Source organism: Natator depressus, chromosome 4 (assembly GCF_965152275.1).
Source record: "Natator depressus isolate rNatDep1 chromosome 4, rNatDep2.hap1, whole genome shotgun sequence".
In the NCBI taxonomy this organism is placed as follows: Eukaryota; Metazoa; Chordata; order Testudines; family Cheloniidae; genus Natator; species Natator depressus.
The window spans coordinates 59,313,846-59,337,244 of NC_134237.1; the positions used below are offsets into that span (position 1 = coordinate 59,313,846).

At 38.3% G+C, this 23,399-nt stretch overlaps 1 protein-coding gene across 12 annotated transcripts in view; it reads left to right on the top strand.

Annotated features, from left to right (window-relative positions):
* The window catches only part of TRIM2 (tripartite motif containing 2), a 150,883-nt gene that overhangs the window by 66,641 nt on the left and 60,843 nt on the right, over nucleotides 1–23,399 (top strand). For 2 of the 12 annotated variants that reach the window (XM_074951015.1, XM_074951018.1), the window contains exon 1: nucleotides 17,486–17,863. The exons of 8 other annotated variants lie outside the window; for them this stretch is intronic. The gene's annotated coding sequence lies outside the window, so the exon portion shown is untranslated. Of the gene's footprint in view, nucleotides 1–17,485; nucleotides 17,864–23,399 lie in introns of those variants that run through there. 2 more of the 12 variants (XM_074951021.1, XM_074951026.1) reach the window with 2 other exon arrangements.

Sequence of the window (23,399 nt, forward strand, 5' to 3'; positions counted from 1 at the left end):
AGTCGCAGTCAGCAGTCTAGAATTTTTTTCTCTGGAAGTGCTGCTTGTGTTTGATGGAGCTGGGAGATTAGTTTACTGCTGCAGAAGTGAAAATGGACCAATGCCTTATAAATTCATTCATGATGGTATTGGTCTGCTTTTGGAGGATGCCTATAGGAACATTTAGTCCTCTGCACTCATGAGACCATTTTGGAGCAGGGCACGAAGCTGGCTGTTGCTTTTCAGTCTTTGTACCTTGGATTAGTTGAGGGGGCCAGTGCTTGGAGAATGCAAGCAAGGCAGGCAGTGTATTCCATCCAGCTTTAGCAGCAATTTTCAGCTTATGAAAAACAGATGACTTAATGCTCTGGAAGTGAAAGCGACTGACATAAGAACAGCTTTGACAGAAAATCCTGGGTTAAGAAGATTCAAGCTCAAGCTAGATTGTTTTCCCTTTGTTTATTTTGATTACGTCACTGGCATGGCCCCAAAGAGAATCAGACATACCATTTGGAAATACGAGGTGGTGAAGTTTTAATTTTCAGATCTCTTCCGACTGCAGAGCTACAGGAGTAAATGAAGTGAGGAGGGAGAGGGAAACTAAAAGCCCTTCCTGTGGTTTCCTGCTCAGCTGACAGCCATTTAAAAAAAGGGAGAGGTAGCAACAGCCCTCTCCCATTGTCTTTCTGAATACTGTAAATTCTTTCACAATTGTTTGCTACTATCCTTGTGTTAATTTGCACTCGGGTATTTTCTGGAAGTGGTGACAATCCACTCTTGGTTGCTGTGATTTCTGTCAGGGATTCTGCTGTGTGAGTGAGAAAGAGGGAATAAGCTTGTGTTGTTTTTCCTCATTTTGGGCATTGTAGACAGTTAAGTATTGGCAGTTTGATATCCCTTTTGTTGATGGGCATGTCAATATGATTTTCGAAGGTTAGGTGCTGTTATCCTTCCTGGCGGAACCTTTGCTGCATTTGTGCAGAAACTGTTTGGGACTTGGCAAAAAGACAACAGTGAATGTTTTGATCAACTCTGTGTGTCATGTGCTGGAAGAGTGAGCTTTTCAAAGGGAGATTGTGTGATGCTACATAAACAGGACAGGACATGACAAGGCAAACAAATGTTTTCTGCTACTTAATGTTAAAAGAAAAAAAACTGAAGCAAAGCCCAGGAGCTTGCATGTGAAACAAATGCAAAGCCATTTATTCAACAAAAGAACATGATATTGTCCTGTCAAGTCTGCAGAGTCAAGGTACGCTTAGGAATTTTTAAAATAGTTTTCCCCTCATCCCCCACCCTCCCCCATATTGTTATTTAACCCTTGGAAGCTTGGAACTAAATTCGATTGCCTTACCAAATTGTTCTTCATACAGACTCAGGCTAGTTTCTGATTGCAAGGTATTAACTGCTGCTTGTCAGCTGATATTGATGGATTGGGGTTAATTTTTATTATTTCTCTTGCTCATACAGTGCACAAGGAGCTTCAGACAATTTGTGGTTAAATATAAGAGAGACCAAGGTCATATGAAATTGATAAGGCCCAGAATTTTAGATACCGTACCCTTGAATCTGATGCTTCCCAATACAAAACAAACAAATAACCCAACCCCCTGCTTCCAAACCTTTTAACCTTGTAATATGCTCCAATATCAGCCTGTGAAAAAAGGAAAGCCATAGCTTTGAGGTCAAACTTTCAACAGGCGCCGCAGGCAAAAGCCATGTACAAAACCCATACTGAACTTTCTGTGGGCAAATCAGAAGACTGAAGTGAAGATATAACATAGTAGCTAAATAAATAAGGGATCTGTAGGGCTAGGGGATGCCCTATAATAGTAAAGGGGGAGATGTAGTGGGCACTGTTGGAGACTTTCCAGATCCTGCTCCTAAAGAAAGGAGAGGGGAGTGGGTTCCTTTCCTCTCCCACTGAAGATTCTGGAATGTGGAATTTGAGGGCAGTGGGATGCCTTTTGGGTAATCCCTTGAAGAGCTGAGAAGGCAGTGTTGCCATCTCTCATAATTTTATCATGGGTTTCATAATCGTTGGCATTTTTCTTAAAGTCCCAGTTCCTGGAGTCAAGTGATTTGTATGGGAATCTCAACTTTATTTATTTATTTTTTAAATGAAAGCTTCTAACCCTCCTGGTTGTGGGGAAGAGCTTGAAAACATTAACCCTAAAGTCTCTTAAAAAATCGGAGGCAAATGAAAAGAACCCAAAATGTATTATGATTTTTTTTTTTTAAATCGCCATTATTTTTAAGCCAGTCTTGTGGGGTTTTTTGGTGGGGACACTAATTCATGTTGTTGTGTTTTTTTTTTGTTTTTGTTTTTTAAATTCCTGGGGTTGGGAACACTGAGAAGAGAGCATCCAGCTACTGCTGAATACATTTGGGAGATGGTGGAGTAGACATCCATCTGAATTCGGGCACGAAGCTAGAGGACAGCTAAAGATAAAAAGAATGGCAGGTCCTGTTTTCCGGGAGCATATGGATGATTGGCCAAAAAAAAAAAAATTGTTTGATTCAGGCCTAGTCCAAACCCCCTGAAGTGTTCATTGAACCCCAGCAAACCTTTTCATAAACTTCAGCAAGCTTGGGGTTTATGACAAAACCCCCTGCATTCTTCTGCCTGGTTCTGGCCTATGTTATGGGTGGTCCTCACAGCTGTTTCTAAATGGAATTTTTAAACCGTGATATTTGATGCTATATCCATGTGTCCTGCACTCATTTACTGATGAGTATTGGTGGTGGATAAATAGTTTTGTTCTAAATATCAGCTTTTTTTAAATGGAAATTCTTTTCCATGAACCAACCATATTGCATTAATTCAGTGAAATTCAGATAGCTTATAGTTAACTGACATTAAACAGGTTTCAGAGTAGTAGCCATGTTAGTCTGTATTCACAAAAAGAAAAGGAGTACTTGTGGCACCTTAGAGACTAACCAATTTATTTGAGCATAAGCTTTCGTGAGCTAAATTGGTTAGTCTCTAAGGTGCCACAAGTACTCCTTTTCTTTTTGACATTAAACAGTTTTCAGTTAGGGCCTGACTTTCAGGTGTACTAGCCATTTGTGCATGTTGCCTAGCTGTGAATGCTGTGTGAATTTTGCTGCGCACAGCTGCGTGTGCATAACTTTGAAAATCAAATTCTTAAATGCGAAAAAATTACTAATTTTTCTGCTCTAAACAGCACTTACTGTAATTTTTGTGCATTTATTTTTAACTTGTTCAGTTAATACACTATATGGTTGTGTGTTTGCAGGCTGGTTGCATGGTTTTATAGGGAACAGTGACGGGGAACAGTAACTTAAGCAGACTGGAGTGAAGGCTTCACTTTTTTTAGTACTAAAATTTTTGAAGGCACCAACAAAGACACAAACAAACCATAATGCTCTTCTCCCCTTTCTAAGGCTTAATCTTGTTTGATTCACCAGCCATTTAACCCCTGGTTGCCTACCAAGCAGATCTGGTAGGAAAAATGGGTTGTAGGTTTTGGTCTTACCTGGGTGAACCTGGCCAAGCTGTCTGGGGATATTCCAGATATGGGGGCAGGAGGAATACTCCTAATCTAGTGATCTTATTTTTAGCTTGAAGAAGATGGGATTGTTCTAGATGAGCAGTGCTTAAAATTATCGCAGAGACATACTGGGTATGTCCTTGCCTGATGATGAAATGTTGCTAATTCATAACAAATTTATGACTCAACAGTTTATGTAAATATATTTCTGTTATTACTGATTCCTTCGTGGGAAATAATGAATAAAATGAACCACCTAAGTTCAGGGTGTCCTAACTCTGAGAACAGTGTCATGTGTTCCCATATGAAAGCTGAAATTTGTCCAGCTGCATGGGACTTCAAACATACACTGTTTTGTGTAAACATGCTGTATTATGGCTCAACACATGGACTATTTGCACAAAAACAAATGCTTGGTATGGTAAATTAGGATTTGTCCTTGAGTCTAATTTAAAAGGACTGTACTTAATCATTTACCAAGTATATCAGTTCTTCAAAATAAAATATGCCTGACCTTGGGAAATTAATGTAGCTGATTAGCACTATTTGCTTATGTATGTACAGCAGCAAAATTATACAGATTTCTCAGAGCAGTAAAAAGGGACATAGAGTAATTAGGGCCCAGAACTTAATTTACCTTTAAAATGATTATTTTGTGGTTGGGATTAATTCTTCTGGTTTAAATATTTGTTTTAGGGAACATGCAGCACTCAATAATAAATGCAAATAGCCACTAATATTGGTGGATCTACATATGGACTCTAAATTCTAGTTTTTTATGCTTTGCTGGCCCTTTAGCAGAAATTAGATGTACTATTTCCAGATAAAGTCCTAATAATACCAAGCTCTTGTAAAGCACTTTTCATTACTAGATCTCAAAGTGATGTGCATATTCCTATTGCGTTATTAATGATACTTATGCATAGACAAGGAAGCAAGAAACATGAAGACATGATGGTTTGTTATATAGAATCACTGGAATAAGATCAATGTTTGCTATAGGGAAGAAAAATAAAAAAGGAATGAAAGTTCACTTTCAGGATTCTAAGAAAAATGATGTATAATGAAGGGAAAATAGGTCAGCTAAATACAAATTTCTAACATATAAAAGTTGATGGTATCCTATTTAAAGCCTTCCACGTGCTTTAATTTTTATCATGTAATACTTAATATGTTGAATTAACAATGTTTACTTATGCTTCTTTAGTTAGAATTGAGGCAACCTGTTTATTTTAGGTTTCAGAGTAGCAGCCATGTTAGTCTGTATTCGCAAAAAGAAAAGGAGTACATGTGGCACCTTAGGGACTAACAAATGTATTTTAGCATAAGCTTTCGTGAGCTACAGCATCCAATGAAGTGAGCTGTAGCTCACGAAAGCTTATGCTCAAATAAATTTGTTAGTCTCTAAGGTGCCACAAGTACTCCTTTTCTTTTTGTTTATTTTAGACAAGCCATACATGAAGTGGAGAGGCATTTAATCAGTGAATTGGTGTATATAGCTATGAAACTGTGATGCTGAGGTTCTAATTATATATACTTAGAGGTGGTCAGTACCTGGAAATCCTGTTCTGCAGGAAATTCTAAAATTTCAAATGGTTTCATACTGAACTGGAACAAAAAATAAAAATTTCCCACAGAATTTCATTCTGCAATTTCCTTTAGGAAAAATTAGAAACATTTTGTTTCAGACTTATTGAATTATTTTCATAGATTCCAGGGCCAGAAGGGATCATTGTGATCATCTAGTCTGACTCCTGTATAAAACGGGCCATAGAACTTCCCCAGAATAATTCGTTTTGAATTAGAGCCTCTTAGAAACACATACAGTCTTGATTTAAAAATTGCAAGTGATGGAGACTCAACCATAACATTTGGTAAATTGTTCCAATGATTAATTACCCTCACCGTTAAAAATTTGTGCCTTATTTCCAAGTCTGAATTTGTCTAGCTTCAACTTCCAGCCATTGGGTGGTGGTATATCTTTCTCTGCTAGACTGAAGAGCCCATTAGCAAATATTTGATGCTTGTGTAGGTACTGATAGACTGTGATCACAGTCTCTCTCTTATCTCTCTCTTTAAGCTAAATAGATTGAGCTCCTTGAGTTTATCGCTATAAGGCAGATTTTTCTAATCCTTTAATCATTCTTATGGCTCCACTCTTACCCACTCCAGTGTATCAACATCCTTCTCGAATTGTGGGCAGCAAAACTGGCAACAGTATTCCAGAAGTGGTTGCACCAGTGCCAGATACAGAGGTAAAATAACCTGTCAACGCCGAATTAAGATTCCCCTGTTTATGCATCCCAGGATCACATTAGCCTTTTTGACCATGGTGTTGCACTGGGAGCATCCACCTCAACCCCCAAATCTTTTTCAGAGTCACTGTTTCCCTGGATAGCGTTCCCCATCCTGTAAGTATGGCCCAAGTCCTTTGTTCCTAGATGTATATACATTTAGCTGTGTTAAAATACATTATGTTTGCTTGCACTCAGGTTACCAAGTGATCCAGATCACTCTGTATTGGTGACCTGTCGTCTTCATTCTTTACCACTCCCCCAATTTTTATGTCATCTGGAAACTTTATCAGAGACAATTTTATGTTTTCTTTCAGATCATTGATAAAAATGTTAAATAATGTAAGTCCAAGAACTGATCCCTGTGGGACCAACAAAAAACACACCTACTCAATGATGATTCTTGATTTACAATTACATTTTGAGAACTATCCATTACACACTTAATATGAGCCATGTTAATTTTGTATCATTCCAGTCTTTTAATTAATATGTCATGCAGTACCAAGTCAAATGCCTTACAGGAGTCTAAATGTGTTACATCAACACTATTACCTTTTTCAATCCAACTTGTAATATTATCCAAAAAAAAAAAAAAAAGGTTGAAATTGTTCCATTGCAAAGTTATTGACCTTTTGTTATATTATAAATTCTAAAGCAATAGACTATAAAAGTCAAACTATTTTAATCATATTCTGTCATGACCTGGCAAATCATGTCATATCGTATTATATTATGACATGACATAATACAATTGTCTAAATGTTTCTGTTTTTAAAATTGGTGTTTAATTACTTTGCAATTATAATCTATAAAATAGAATGCCAGTCACCAGTTTTATAGTTTTAGCTGGCAATGAGTAATCACTATTGAAATTAGTGACTTCTATTATAATTAGTTCGGTAATTGGTAACTGTCATTAGTGGTCGTTTGTAATTGATGATTGACTTGGTAGCTGGTCATTTCTTATGGGAATTGTTATCTTATAAAAATAAATAAATAACATTACCTGCCACATCACAGTAGAATATATCATGTCTGAGAGACAGGGATCCAGCCAGCTAGGGGAGCTGGGCAGCTTGCCTGTTCACCAGTAGGTCACCCAGGAAGCTGGGGCAACAACTCCTGAATGGATGCCAAATAAAAAGGAAGAGTTATAGTTCTAAAAACCTAGACTAGATGATGTGATGAATACAAAGGTGGATGGATGAGCAGTGATCAGCTGTATCTGTTTTAGTGCTAGTTAGCAATAGTAAAGTTAAATGAAGTGCAGCTAATTTAAGAGGGCGACTAATCTCAGACGTGAAAAATGTTAACAGTATGTATTCTGGCACTTACTGCTCTACATGGTGATCTAGTTAATACAGACATAAAAATAAACACAGGTTCGAAAATGCCAGCTAGACTACTAAATTAGTTTACAAACAAACTGCTATGTACTGTTTAACATCAGCTAGCAAGAACTGCTAGATAACTAACTTTCGGAATATGTTCTGGTCACTAGAAGAAAACAAATGATTTATAAATGAAATGGGGGAAAAAAATTAAAAAAAAAATTTAATAGCTGCTATCTGTTAGAAATATTTAATTTAGAAATATTACTAAACAAATCAGTTTGAATAAATTGGGCCCTAAAAGACAATAATGTCTGGTAGATTAAAGACAGTATGAAGGAGAGGTGCATAAGATATTAGAGGTCATTCATTCAAATTGGAAATATAAAAATACAGTTTCTCTTGAAAGAACGAGCAGAGTGGAATGCTTGTCACAGTCTTCTCTTACCTTTTTGCCTATATTGAAAAGGGCTTTTTCATTCTTAATGTTTTCACTTTCTTGGCATAATGTCAGATGAGTTATTGTACATGACAGTGGATAAATTATACATATTTTCTTAAATTCATAGTTCTTTAAATTTACATATTTTGCAATGAGGATCCACCGTAAACAATGGAATGGATGGAATTATTTTCAGCTCAGCTCATTTTTAAATACATAGTATAGAAGTTCAGCAAACTGTCTGATTTCTTGGTATAGATTTATTTGGCCGAGTGTTGTTAGTCTGCCTAAACATGCATATGATTGCTTTATTTCTGGGTGGCTTTCTCTCTTTTTTTGAGGGGGTCTATATCTAGCTATTTGTTTTATATCAAAAGATGTGCTTCTTGATTTGTTTCTTTCCATCCTGGAAGTTTGGAATCAGAATCCATTCTTTTTAATTAGTTCTGAGGCCTACAGTCGTTGCTGGCTAGTGTGCTTTGCGGACAATGTTTTCCTTCAGTGATTGAACATGTCAGTTGACCCAAAAGAGGTGACATGTGCAGGATGATTTAACAGAACGTAGTGTGAGTCTTTAATCTTTGCAAATGTTTATACAGTGCTTGTTTCATTGTCTGTCAAGGATTAGTGGAACTAATTTTTTAATCAAAAGCTTGAAATTGTGCTGTACCACTGCATAGTAGTTGATTTAACCAGAAAAGAATGGTGGCTTTGGGCTGAGTTACTCTGACCTACTTATCTGTGAGTAGTATGGAAATATTCATATGCAAGTATGCTCCCAGACTTTGTCTGCATACTCAAAAAACAAACGAACAAAGTTAGCTGTATTATTATGCAATACAATTGACAGAAGGAAAGATGGTGGTGTATTATAAACATTCCACTCTTAAAATATTATGGCAAAAACCGAAGTCCTGATTTTAAAAGTACAGTTGTCTGTCTCTCTAATGTACTCATCCTTGCTGTACCTAATCCCCTTCACTGTTTGACCCCTTGAATAATTTGGGCCACAGTATTTATTGTTAGAGAATTTAACATGCTTTGTGGAATACCAAACTCCCCAAAGTGCAGATATACATGGCAGGTGCCTCTAGCGCCAAAGCTTGGTATTTTGAGAACTGTTTAATCTACAGGTGCTCTGACAGAAAACAGCATGATGACATTCACATTCTAGTAAGTGTGGTTACTAATACTACCTTTAGTAATGACAAATCAGGAATGGAGAACTACACTTTTCCCTTCAGCAGTTTCACAGCTAGGATAAAGTTGCCTCAGAGAAGCGTACATTTGTGCAGGTCTGGGCACGGTGATGTTTGATAGAAATGGAAGTATTACTTGTGAAATGTCTGTAGCTCTCTCTCCTGATCCCCACATGCAGTGATGGAAGTGATGGTGAAAATCTTTATTGGATTAGCTCACACTAGACATAAATTCCCAAAGCTTTTTAAATTTTTTTTTTTAACCACAAACCTCATTTGCTATTTAGAATCCAAGTAACTGCACCTATATAGTAGAGCCTCAGTAATTTGTATTCTTCTACTTTGCAAAACTCATCCATCATGCAGCAAAACTCATCCATCATGCACACATGGAAATCAGTAAGCTTTCTCCACTTTGCAATAGATTTTATAGCAAAGAGCTGAAGTGAAGTTTTGTACTGTTCATTATTTTTATCAATTCTAGTAGATTTGCTATTGTGCTATGAACTATCTGAAATTAGAGCCAAACTGATTGTGAAATGAAATGTTCAATGTACATTTTGTCATGCACTATCATTGGTTTTTTGAGTCTTTTTTAAAAAAAATTCCTCACTCATTCACAAAATTTAATCTTTTGCAATGGGTCCCACAGTCATTATCAAGGATAAATTGATTTTCTGCATAATACAGAACCTCAAAGTGAGTTGAAGATTGTTTATTTCTAAGGAATCATATTCATACCATAGGCCATATACAGTCAGGGATTTTTTCCCCCTTATTTTTCCTCACTCCAATCAATACTTATAAGTAATGTCTGCTTGGAAGTCAGATGCACTTTAAAATGTGTAATTCTTATGTGAGATCTGTCCCATGTCAGTATCTGACCATGTCTATGCTTTTGCTTATGAGTGGCCCAGAGACAGAGAGGATCTAACTTTAGTTGTCTGTGAGTTCAGTGCCACACAGGATCTTGGGTTCGCAGACAAGCAACCAGCATACTAATACGGCCATAGTGAGGCAAGCCGGCCATTAATTGTATAAATGAGCTTTGGGAATTTATGCATTTCTGCAGGTGAAGCTGGTACTTCATAAGTGATGGGAAACACTTGTTCTGATCTATTGTTCTGGTTAATGAAGTGTCAGCCTTTCCCCATAATAAACAGGAAAGAAAAGGGAATAAAATAAAACACCCCTGCTTGCCTAGAAAGGCCTGTTGAGCTGGACAAAATTAAATTCTTATGTGTTTCCCGCTTTGGATGTGCTGAAGATGGATAATGTTAAATCAAATACACCTCTACCCTGATATAACGCAGTCCTCGGGAGACAAAAAAAATCTCACTGCGTTATAGGTGAGACAGCGTTATATCGAACTTGCTTTGGCCCCCCCCCCCCCGTTCCTTGTTCCCTGACCACCCCCGTCCCTAATCACCCCCAGGACCCCAACCCCCCTGTCCCCTGATTGCTCCGACTGGGGGAGGGGGGTGTTTGGGGAAAGGTCCCACACTCACCTGTGGCGGGAAGCGGAGCTCCGTGGCTGGGAGCTGGCGGAGTGGAGCAGGCTGGGGCCAGGTTGCTCCGCTTCCGCCGCTGCTGGTGTGTGTGGGGGCGGGGGGGATCCCTTCCTTCAAGCCCCCTCCCCCCAGTGACGAGGCTGGGGTGAGGGCAGCGGAGTGGGCTGCTCCCGGCCCACCGCTAATCCGCCGGGCCACTCTGGGACTGTGGGGCCCCCAAAAGTGGGGCCCAGACCCTGGGGGGGGGGAGGGAGCCCCTGACCGCCCCCAAGACCCTCTACCCCTTATCCAACCCCTCAGCCCTGGCCCAGCCCGGCACCCTTAACATGCTGCTCAGAGCAGCATGTTGGAGCTTTACCACGTTGTATGCGAACCCGCATTATATCGGGTTGCGTTATATCAGGGTAGAGGTGTAGAATGAACTTGGTGAATGTGGTGGGTGAGGATATAGTCTCTGATCCTGACAGCTGCTAAGTGTTCAAAACTCAGTGATTTTTTTAAGTGAGAGTTGTGGCTGTTTTTATCCATTGGAAGCAGGTCCTGGGTGTCCAGTTCTCTTAAAAGCCATTAGTAATTTTCATTCCCAAGGTTACTCTGACAGAGTTTATTCCTCAATATAACACCCCCAGGTTACACACATACATGTGCGTGCATATGCTCACAGGATGCGTTAGTGCGTTTACAGTGAAAGTTGATCCAGCATAGAGGGCCTGGCCAAACCTTTCTGTGCCACTTGACTCCACAATGACCCTTTATGGGCACACATAGAAGAAAGGTATATGGGGTATTTTTGTGCATTTTTGAAGGAGACTCTGTGCTGAATTGGCAGGCATGGAGGATGCCGCTGGTGCTGGACTGTGGAGGAGGGAACTGGGTGATTCGGTGGCAAAAGCTCACATAAAGATATGGAGGGACAGCAGCCGCTATTTCATCTTTGGGCTGGACTAGCTGCTGCAGAGGGGTTATGCTGAAATCCAGCCTGCCCACTAGATGGCAGATGGATTCTGCCCCGCATCCTTGCTGTATTTCTGGCACAGTGTGTTTACTCAGGCTGCACACAAGGAGGGGTGATTCGCTTCCCCGGTTTCTGTTTGTTTTTTATATTTTTAACTTCCATTTATTGTATCTTGCTGTGAGTCACATTTCTTTCAGTGTATTGTGGCTTGTTTTCTCTATACTTTTCCAGTGGGGTGACGAGATCTTCTGCCACTTAGGATAATCTGTTGTTAAAGCGAGGCTATGTCTACGCTTAAAACGCTGCAGCAGTGCTTCATTGTAGACACTGTTGTGACAGGAGGGGTTCTCCCATCGTCGTAGGTAACTCCACCTCCCCAAGAGTTGGTAGCTAGGTCAATGGAAGAATTCCCACCCCGAGAGATGTCGCCACGCTGCTATAACTTTTTAGTGTAGACCAGCCACCAGTCAGTTTCCTTTATTTTTCTAGTACTTTGAACCAGCCACCTGTTGTTCAAGTCTAACTTTTGATGCAGTGTTTTAGACTGGAGAGACCATCTCTGACCCATTAACATTTAATGTAGCTTAATTGACACTTTGCTTTCAAAGGTTTAAGGCCTTGATTTTTAAAGGTATTTAGTCTTTATGGTGTTCATCATTGCAACACCTAAAGAGCCTGGTCTATACTTTAAAAATTAGATCGACCAAGCTATGTCGCTCAGTGCTATGAAAAAGTGCATGCCCTGATGGCTATAGTTGGATCAACCTCACTTCCAGTGTAGACGTAGGTAGATCAAAAGAAGAATTCTTCTGTTGGCCTACTCACTACCTTTTGGATAGGTGGATTAATGCCATTGATGGAAAAACCCCTTCCGTCGATGAAGGAAACATCTACATTAGGGCAATACAGTGGCAACACTGTAGTGGCTGTAATGTAGATATACGCTAAGTCTCATTTCCAAAAGTTATGTAGGTATTTAGGACCCTAAATCCCAATGGAATTTAGGCTCAAGTGCCTAAATCACTTTTGAAAATGAAATTTAGGCTCCTAGATCAGTAAATGTTGCAGTGCTGAGTGTCACAATGCCTAAATACCTTTTTAAAATCTGGGCCAAAGAGTCTATTTTTATTGTTATGGAATATGCAAGGCTGCTTTATCTATTTTTCTTCTCTCCCATCTACATTACAATTACCACTATTTTAGACTACCTACTAACAGCATACAGCAGTCCCCAAACATGGCTTAAAAATGGGTTCTGTTTTAGATACTTCCAGCCTAAGGAATGTTTAGTTTCTCAGAATATTCCCTTTGGGGAAGTTCAAAAGTAGGTCTAATGGACATGCTCTTACAGATGTTTTTCTGTGCTATGACTGCCATTGGAACTGTTGAATCAATGCTAGCATGATTAGGGATAATTTTTTTTTCTTTGCTAAAAGCCCCTACTATAAACAAGACTCCATTGTGTAGCTGGGCCCATGAAATGCTTCAGCTTTGGATTTGGCAGAGCTGTAGCATAATTGAACATATGGTTCCATCCTGTCTACGCTGCCAGAGAACTGTGTGTCTGGTATACTGGGTTCTCAAATACTGTAGTTCTAATTCTCATGTGTGGGGTTTTTTGTGTGTTTTTGTTTTGTTTTGTTTTTTCATTTGAATCTCCTCTCTGTGACTAATGTGACAAAATAACATGATACCTAATGAAGAGATTACAAGTAGTAAATAAATGACTTTACATAGAGTGGTTCATGAAGTACATTGACACTAAGTAATTGCAGATGAACTCTTAGCATTAATGAACATATTTGCCTTTTTTTGTTGTTGTTTTGGTATGTTGATGTCAAATTCCTGTTTGTTTTGAACATCCTTTTCTGTGTGCATTTGAATGCATGGAAGAAGCTTTCTGAAGTATCTTCAGACAGAATTTAAAATCTGCACACCTGCAAATCCTGCCATACCACTCTAAGAGCATGACTTCTGCTTGGACAGCATAGAACCTCCCTATCATGCAATATGACATCAGGAGGAGGTGTGGGGTTGTCAGTTTTGGTTGGACTTGTTCCTGGAGGTTTCATCACCTGGCATAATCTTTAATTAGAGATTGACCTTTAATTTCCTGGAGACTCCAGGACAATCCTGGAGGCTTGGTAACCATAGGGAGGTTAAATGTATGTGTTCCAGTTTCAAATCAGCGACATCACTCAGAAATAATGCTATAATCCCTTTTTAGACTATAAACAATTTGGGGCCTTGAATATCTTTATCTCTTCTACAGTGCTAAGCAAGTATATTGACTGTGTGAAACAAACTTTATAACAATCCAACAAAATAGCAGATTCAACCAGTCACAAGATCATTTCAATAACTGGAAAGTATTTTAGAGGTAAAATTATCTGGTTTAGACTTAATGGGATGCTTTTATACTTTTTAAAAAAGTAAATTAGATTATGACATATGTTAGATCAGTTCTTTGATATCTGGAAGGTAATTATGGTTGCAAGAGGCAATCCTGGAGGGACTAGCAGGTATTGATGAGTTCAACTTGTTCAGAGATCATATGACAAGTAGTGATTAGTGGATGCTACACTGGATCTTGCTGAGCTGAATGGTATGTTTGTCCAACAAAATCCAATCAAAATAAATAGGAATTGAAGCAGGGTGAGGAGCAATGCGTGGTTGGTTGGTTGGTTGATAAAGAACCTTTGACTAACCCTCTAATATTAATTTAATATGTTACACCCTTTCTGAAAGAAGAACTGAAAAACTAAGGACAAATCCCACCTTGGCTGGTACAGTAATGGGGCACAGGTGTTTGCTAGTATATAGGGATGGGAGGATAAGGAGAGATGCTTATAGAAAGACTGAAGGTAGATTCTTTAAAAGGTTTAATCCTCTCTGTGGGGACCATCATCAGAAGAACTGAGTATTTACATCTCCCACTTACTTCAACTTGCAGGTGCTCAGCACCTTTGAAAAGCAGGTCCTAAAGGGACAGATTTCAAAGGTATTTAGGTGCCTAGGCACTTTTGAAAATCCCACTGGGTGCCTAACTCCCATTGCTGTAGAAAAGACCATTTCAGCAGAGGTGCTTATAGAAGCTACAGTAAATTGAGCCAACATTTCAACCCACTTACAAAGCATTTGTTGGTCTCTCTTGAAGGCATGTGTAACTATAAATGTTGAACAAAATCAGCTAATCTGAATCCGGAGTATTTTCATACATACTCACATTATTAGTGAAGAAATTTAGACCCACTTCGATTTGACAGATAGATAGCATTGTTTGTTTGTTTTTTGTTTTTTCTTTTTCTTTTGCTCATAGGATCTCCAGGAGTGGGAACAAGAACTGAGAGTTTTAGGGGTGGGGGGCAGGGAGTAGAGAAGGAGAATAGTAAATAACAGCAGGCACTTTTGTTGTAATAGCAGAGTGGGGATTTTCCCCTCCCTCACACAGTGAAGGTGGCATTTTTCTATTCAGAACTAATTTCACTAACTGCACAGCACAAAAGGAGGGTGCAGGAAGTCCCCAAGGAAGAGTATTTTATTGGAAAAAAAACTGTTCGAAGCAGCCTGTTAGTAATTGGTGTGCTGGGCAGCAGGGTTGTTCAGTGAACTGTAAAGCCATTTCCTCTCCACTAGGGAAAAGAAACCTACATGTCAAACATTAAACATGCAAGAATAAAAGCGTCAAGGAAAGTGCTGCAGCCACGCTCTGTTTCACTTGCGTTGGTACTGTCCCCACATTTTAATTTTTTCAAAGAAGAATTATTTGTAGAATGTAAAATCGTTGCTGGCTGGCAGCTTCTGGGAATTATAAGAGAACTGAACTTTAACACACACTCTCATTTTGAGTTGGTGACACATTAATAGCTCCTAGTGAGAGTGATTATTACCCCAGTGACTTTCTTGCAATCTCCTCCTTCAGCCATGCAGTATGTTGTGGTATCAGCTGTGATTCCAGGGGTGCATAGTCATTACTGTACGTTGTAAATAGCTGTATTTATACTGGCGATATCAGTACATGTAGATCTTGTAGTAGTAACTAAGTGACGACAGGTAGCTAAATGATACTTGAGTGCATGTATATGACTGACTGTTTCTATTTCAGCTCAGGGAGCGCTAGTTATGAATTTTTACATGCTTTTTGTTTCAAATGTGCTTTTTGTTCAACTGGCAGAAACGATGTCCCCGGGATTTCCTTATTGTGGGAATAAGGAATTCTGCTGAAACTGAAAAATGTAACTGATTCAATCATAGTTCAGCATTGGATGCGGGAAGTGAAGGAGCCATATTTGATAGCAGGGGCTGAAAACCCTAGCCCTTCATAAGCTGGTTTACAACATCCTTCAGCCCCATCTATGTTGGCCAGGGAAACCATGTTGGAATCTTGCTGTGTTCAAAACCCGTGTGGCTAACACAAATTAACTGTAGTTTAAATAATACACTTTATATTGGAGCACTTTATAACTGTATCTTTATTTCAAAGTATTTTGTCAGGATAAAACTTAGATCTAGAGGTGGTCAAAAGTTTTCTGATGGAACACTTTTTTATTGTAAAATGCTGATTCTACAAAATCAAAGCATTCTGTAGGAATAAATAGATTTTGTCTACATTTTTGACAGGAAATTATCAAATATTTAATTTCTATAAGGTTGAAATATTTCATTTAGTCATTTAAACTATCTTTGACTTTTATATTGTGATACTATAATTTATGTGATAAGTCTAAACTATAAAGTTGAAATGAAACACTTTTTTGATAAGGTCAAAACAATTATTTGGAATGTCTCATTTCAAGAAAAATTATGCTATTTCTACTTTTTTTGTCTTGATTTGGGACAAAACAAATTTTAAAATCTCAATTTCCCATGAATTGGGAATTCTGTTCTTTGACTAGCTCTACTTATATCTTAAGGCACAGTGGGAGCTTGTGATAGACTGTAGAAAACTTTGACAAGCTTTTGAGAGCCTGCCTACACTTGAGAGAAAACAATATTAAACAAATGAGCTTAAGTTTGGTTTATTCTAATATGACTTGCGTGCTGTTTGCCTGGCCGGTGCAGAGGGGGAATAACTATTTTCTACAAATGGTGTTTAAAGAGTCTAGGAAAAAGGTTTTTAACCCTGATTTCAAAGATCATTTTGCCTGGTCCAATTAAGTGATAAATAATCTTTTATCTGTAATGTAGATGGGTCCTTAGAGTTCTTGTGTTTGTTGGAGCTTTAATAACACCGTTAGCTAGAACACTTGCATATGCCTTGTTTTTTTCCAAAAAACCCGACTCATATATTTAGAGATGCAAATACTACTTTTGTATGCAAAAAGATCATGGCTGTTATATAAGAGGACCAAGCTAATTTTATTTTGCTTGACTTCAGTTGTTTCTGTGTACTCAACATCTTTCTGATGGGATTAATGACCTGTTTTGCACACCTGAGGACATAAAACTGAAAACAAGTTTTTTTTTTTTTTTTAAAGGGTGTGGTGGGTTGTTTTTGTTTTTAACAGGTAAATGGAATAAGGGATGAGACACAACTCTTCATGAGTGATTGGAAAAAAAAAATACAAACCCCTCAGCAGACTGTCAGCTGTGATTTCATTGGTCGCTGTTAAGGTGATAATGAGGAGAATAATTGTGTCTGAGTGAGATGAAATACCCAGTTTGTGGCGCATGAAATTTCTGTTGGTTTATGCCAGAAGTGCAATTTTGATGTGTGTTTTGTTTGTTTTTTGTTATGAAATTCTCTTGTTCTTTATACATCTGGGAAATCACACAACACTTTTCTCTCATATCTTTAAAGCTGGGGTAAGGAAGATATATTTTTAATACGGCTCTAAAGCCTGGAAAATCAGAGTGAAGTGCGTTAGTCTTTAAGCTTTTATCTTCTTTATAAATGTGCTTTCATTCTGTCTGCAGTGACTGTCCTGATAATTGATGTTCTGTAATATTCACACTCCCTCTCTAAATTAAATCCTTATTCTGATCTGAGTGATATTTGTATATGTATTTCTTAGCTGCATTGGCACACCAGATGCACGGTGGTAGCTGCCTCCGCCTGCTAATCTTGTAATAACATTCTGGTGACCAAATTCAATGGCTCTGCCTGAGCCTTGAAACAGCTGATTGCTGACTAGGGAAGGGGAGAGAGAGAGGAAAAACAAAAAACAAAAAAACCCCAGCGAATCTCATTGCAGCTCTCTGCTGCATCCCTATCCCACAATCCCTTGCACAGTTTGCTGCAGTCTTTCAACACAGGCTGAGTGAGAGAAAGATATGCTAAATAAAGATTGATTGGTTTGAACTGTGAAGGGGTCTCCCACTTGTTAATAACCCAGGGAGGAAAAAAAAATCATTATGACTTCACTGGGCCTCCTCTTATTTCTTCCATTTTTCTGCACACCTGTCTTCTACGTGGAATGGAGCATCACCACCTAGAACAAAAAATATGCTGTGCCTCTAAAAATGACTGTGCTGTCAGGGATTCTTAAACAGTTTCATGCTTGAGGCTCTTAAAGTTGAAATATTACCAGAATAATGTTTTGCTCGTTTGGATTACTGAGGAACTGCAGCTCCATCCCAGAAAGGATTTTATACGCAGCACTGCTCTGAGTAAGCTATTTATCTACAAAGATGGGTAGGTCTGAAATGTTCGTTTGCTCAATATTATGCCTGGTGACTACTATTAGGTCACTCCTTCTGTTCTGGCACCCTATTTGTTCTTTATGATGCTGCATGCTGTAGTAAATGACGATGCTTGCTCTATATTTTAAACAGTGGCACCAAACTGATTACAAGAGTGGGAGAGAGAGAAATGCAAAAGTGAGTTTTTTTTACACAAATGTACTAGGTTTCTGTATGTTGAGGATGATTAATTTACTTTGTATTTTGACCTTATGTGTTCTGAGACAGACTAATTTTGGAGTTGCTGCTGTTACTGGATTGAATTCCTCATTTTATTCCTATGGAGGTAGGCAGGCAGGCATAGTATCTGGTTGCTGGAAGTTTACCTATGTGTAATGCTATCTCTGAAGCAGCATCATTTAGACTCTCTCTCTTTCCCCCTCCCCCCCCCCCGCCCCCGAACTGAGTGTCTGACAGTTCCATTGCAAACGTTGCTATTGGAAACCTATTCATTCAGAATACATGAATAGACCTTCTAGGTTTTATATATCATTGATAAGTAGCAGACAAGGAAACAGCAAATGATTTGGTTTGTTCTGATAGTCTTTCAGTCAATCTAGTTGCAGTTCTGGCTGGGTGGAGTTCTTTGATAGCGCTGTCTTCAAGGAGGGAGAGTTCTCTCCTTTTATGAAAAAGAGCTATGGAATTTAATAAGCAATCATAAATTTTCTATTTTTTGTGTGTGTACAATCTTATAGAACTTCATAGATGATTAAATTCCTGTTGTAGAAGCATAGGGGGAATAAGATGTAAATTCTTAATGTGAGAATATTTAACCATTGCAACAATTTAAGAGTCGTGGTGGATTCTCCAACACTGACCATTTTTAAAATCAAGATTGGATGTTTTTCTAAAAGATATGGTCTAGGAAATATTTCTGGGACGTTATATGGCCCGTGTTCTACGGGAGGCCAGACTACACAATCACAGTGGAGCCTTCTGATCTTGGAATGTATGACTCTATTGAAAGTCTAAAGGCTGGTTTAAAAAAAAAACTGTAGGAAGAATATTATTTTCTATTAAACTGTGCAGGTTTTTTAGAATAAGTCTTATAGACTGTCATTTATAGAACCCTAATGGGTTTTATCGCTGTGAAATTCTACTGGAAGTTCTTTTCCATAAGGGTGGGGCTGCATGCTGATATTTCTTACTGAATTTGTGTACACTTATTAGGGTTGGGATTTTTTTACACTATTACACAGAACTGGTTTCCCCTTCTCCCCCCCCCCCCCCTTCTTTGTGCTTTAAAGGATATTTTGAGTGAAAATTGATACATATTTCCAAACAGAAGGATAAAAGAAAGAGACAAAATTTAATATTTGAGCACTGGGTGGGTGACAAAGAATACTACTTTTTTATGAGCTCTTATTCTGGAATTGGTTTAGTTAAAATGAACTGGGCTTCCAAAGTGGTTCTTCTCATAAGATCACAGGGTGGGGTTTTTCATGTATTTTGATGTGATAGTCCACACATCTTCAGCTGTATTGACATATATTACAGATCTCTTCCCCCGCCCCGTAGAGCTATATGTGGAGACTCCCAAGGTCTTACATTAATTTTAAACGTTGATGGCCATTCTTATTCCACCTGTTCGAGAAGCTAAATTATAATGCCATTAACATGTCGGGTTACCAATTTTGGTTGGCTGTATTCCTGGAGATTACATCACATAACATAATCTTAAATTAAAGATTAATTTTTAATTCCTGGGGACTACAGGCCAATCCTGGAGAGTTGGCAACCGTATTAAAATGCATTGTACTTGTAGCCATGTTGGACCCAGGATATTACAGGGACAAGCTGGGTGAGGTAATATCTTTTATTGGACCAACTTCTGATTGTGAAAGATACAAGCTTTTGAGCCACACAGTGTTGTTCTTCAGCAGACCTGAAGATATTGCCTCACCTACCTTGTGTCTCTAATGCCGTTAACAGACAGGGGAAAAGATTTCCTAGGTTCTGTAAAACAAAGCAGTAAACTGTTGCACCCAAATGTCAGCCAAATGGCTTTTCTGCAATGAGGATATTTGGAAGTTTAATTTTTAACTTTAAACATAAAAAGAGTTCAAGAATTTTTGGTTAAATGTGACCATCAAAAGATGGTATTATGTAATGTTGTCCTTTTAAAAATTACTGTTACTCTGGCTAGATCCTTAATTAAAATAGCCCTGAAATATAGGTTAACATTGTGTGGTGCTGCTGCTCCCTAAATCAAAATAAAATTAGTCTTCAACCAATTTCTAGGAGGGTTATTTAAGACAGGCAGCTCTTACTTAAACAAGTATTCCTTGATTACTCCTTTAGTAGTCAGTGGGTAAAATTCCACCCTGGCATACGTCCGTTGACTTAGTAGAATTACACTCGAGATGAATTTTGGCTCAGTGGGATATTTGCATGAGTAAGTGTTGCAGGATCAGTGATTTAATCCCCAATCCCACAAACACCTACACATTAAACTATTCTATGGAACTACGGGTATGTATGAAATTTTATACATAAGTGTTTGCAGGATCAAGGCCTAAGATTGTAATTTGTTGAGCTATTTCAGTCTGCTTATATGCAGTGACAGGTGCTCACTATATATATATTTTTTTTTTTTAAAAAAGAAGCTTGTAGAGTGAAGACACTCATGTCTGTCTTGTTTAATCAGAAATAACTTCTCAGTCTGTATACCCCTTGATATATCGGTTTTTCTGAAATCCATAGTCTGTCTCTTAAAAATATACGTAAAGGTGGGGGGAAGAGAAAAACAGCCTTCCATAAAAATAAAAACCCTAACTGGACCAAATTCTGCCCTAAATTGCACATTTGAAAACCCATTCATTTCAGCAGAGTGACACAAAGTGGTAGGCGGTAATCCGGGCTTGCTGTGTTTTAGACAAAATGTGTATTGAACATTTTAAATGGAAATGTAGTTATTTTTAAACTCTTGTCCATGGTTTCTTTGGATGATTAATATCTTAAACCTAAAGTTGATAGGATGAGATCTGTATACAATACTCGATTTACAATGAGATTCAGAACTGTAATTGATCAGACAGATGAAAGGTCTTTGACAATAACTAAGTCTCTGCATTCACGTAAACATTTTAGCTGCAAAGATCCTGCAATCTTTAATGAGCCAAAATTCCCACTGAAATAGTGAGAGTTTTGCCTGAGTAATAACTGCAGCAATGGACTTGAGGAATATTTTTCTTTTAAGAATTTCATTTACTATGATAAATGCTCTTTATAATAGAGACATGAAATGACTGAGTGTGTTACTTTTTACACTTGACATTCACATACTTTTTACACTTGACATCCTTATGCTGTTTGTAACCTGCTTTTTAGTGCGTGCCGGCAGTCTTTATGCTTTTCTCACACTCCTTTTCTTTATTTAAAAAAAAAAAAAAAAAAAATTCAGGTTAGTACAGAGCAGATGGAACTGTGAATTAAAGATCAAATAAATGTCCTTATAATCAAATCTCTGAAACTCCTCAAGGCTCCCAGCCCAGTAGACTGATGCATTTTAATATCTAATACTCTGGTTTTGATCTCACTTTCAGAAGCTGGTCAGTTAGGCTGCCTTTTTTTTTTTTTTTTTAACTCAAGTTTTTAAGATGTAACATGATCACATAATCAATAGTTTGTGTGTATTACGCACACGCACCTGGTGTTCCTTCACTTATACAATTAAGTGTGTTTATATTGTTATGGAGAAAACTGAAAGAACAGTGAAAATAAAGAAGTACATTGTTAAAATACATTTATACAGGAACAAAAAATATAGCATATGATTTAAGAATACTGTAACCATTAATGCTAGAACTGAAATAATAAAACAAGGGAAACCAGTGACCAGTTCCCCCTTCTATGCATATAAATTTCAATGTTATCTCTTCAATTCATACTGCTTAATGTTTTAATTGTGAACAATTTTATGACTCTTCGCTCATTACAAGGTGATCCCTAGAGGACTCCAGCTTCCTAAAAAAGCCAGTGCAGCATGTCTATAGCCATCGCCACTATCCTTATTCGTGTCACACACAATAGAAAAACAAACCAGTAAAACATACTAATCTAGCCAGACACACAACTTGGAGAATGCAAGCTGGGTTCAGCTCTGTTAGGTTTATGTGCTTTGCCTTTGTAATTGTTGCTATACATAATACATTCAATAGGAGACCAGACCTTACAATAATTACAAAATACCATGGACCAAACTTTGTGTAATTCCATTGACTTCTGAATTCATGTGACCATCATCATAGACAGATGGGCATTGTTGTTAAAACAAATATCAAATGAACACGAAAGAAGCATTTCTGCAAGAAGTTTGCCAACCCAAGAATATCTCTAGTGCAGGAATAGTGCTGGGTTTATTGGTTAGAAGGAAAATAAATTATTGCTTTTTGACTTCATACAACTCTTCTTTTGTACCTGCAGTGGTCACTTGTTTTGCTAGCATTTCCTAATACGTTTTAACATGTAGTTTTCAGTTCCTTTTGTTGGATGCTGCTGCTTCTCTTTTCTTCCCCACGTTTTCTCTCCTTAACTATTACCTGTTTTATATATGTTGTCTGTCATTTCTGTATTATTCCACTGACCCAGAGACAGATCTTTCTCCTTTATGATGACCCTATTTTGTGGCCATTGTCTTAGAGGAGCAGGATTTCCAAGTCTGCTTCTGATTCCTATTTCTTAAGGAGTAAAAACCTGCTGCTGTGTCACCAGATTGTCACATAGTTCTCCCACTTTACATTATTTTTGCCGGGGGGGGGGGGTGGGGTTGAGCAGACTTCAGTCACAGAAATGTGGGCAATGCCCACTTCATTTTTTGGTATGTTCTATTTCTTACAGCTATTCTCCAACTATGCTTCTTGGATCTCCTTCCTCCCTCTCTGCCAACTGCTGCTGGTGGCATTTCCAATGTGATGGGCAGGATGATGTGTTTATCTCTTAGTTTTGGGTCTCTTAGGCATCTAGGCTCTTTTACTGAACCCATTCATGTGGTGTCTCATCACCTTCTCCTTCTCAGCACTCAGCTGTCTCTGAAAATGAGGCTTCTTTTACCTTCCAGAAACCAAACGTGCCCCATCTTTGGCTCTGACTGTTAGGCAACTCACTTTAAAACTTGTTTTATACTAAAGTAATTTGGCTGGCTTGCGCAGTCCCCGCACAAGCATTCAACAAACTGTCTTTCACACTCTAGAAAATGGTTCTGTTTGTGAAGCGCTGGCTGCAGAAACTGGTATGAAGCTATCTTTAAGAAGGCCCATATTTAAAAATGGTTCTACTTCCAGGGTAGATAGATTCTTAGACCTACTTGAATCATAAAGTATGGAAGAATTGACAAGGGCTGCAGCACAAGCAGCCCTGTAACTTACAACACCGCTGCAACATACTTTTCCAGAGAACCCGTCGAGATACAGGTTTTTATTATTTAGTGTGATAGAAATGGCTGACCATTTCCAGGCTGTAGGCGGTGATATTGCATTTTAGACATT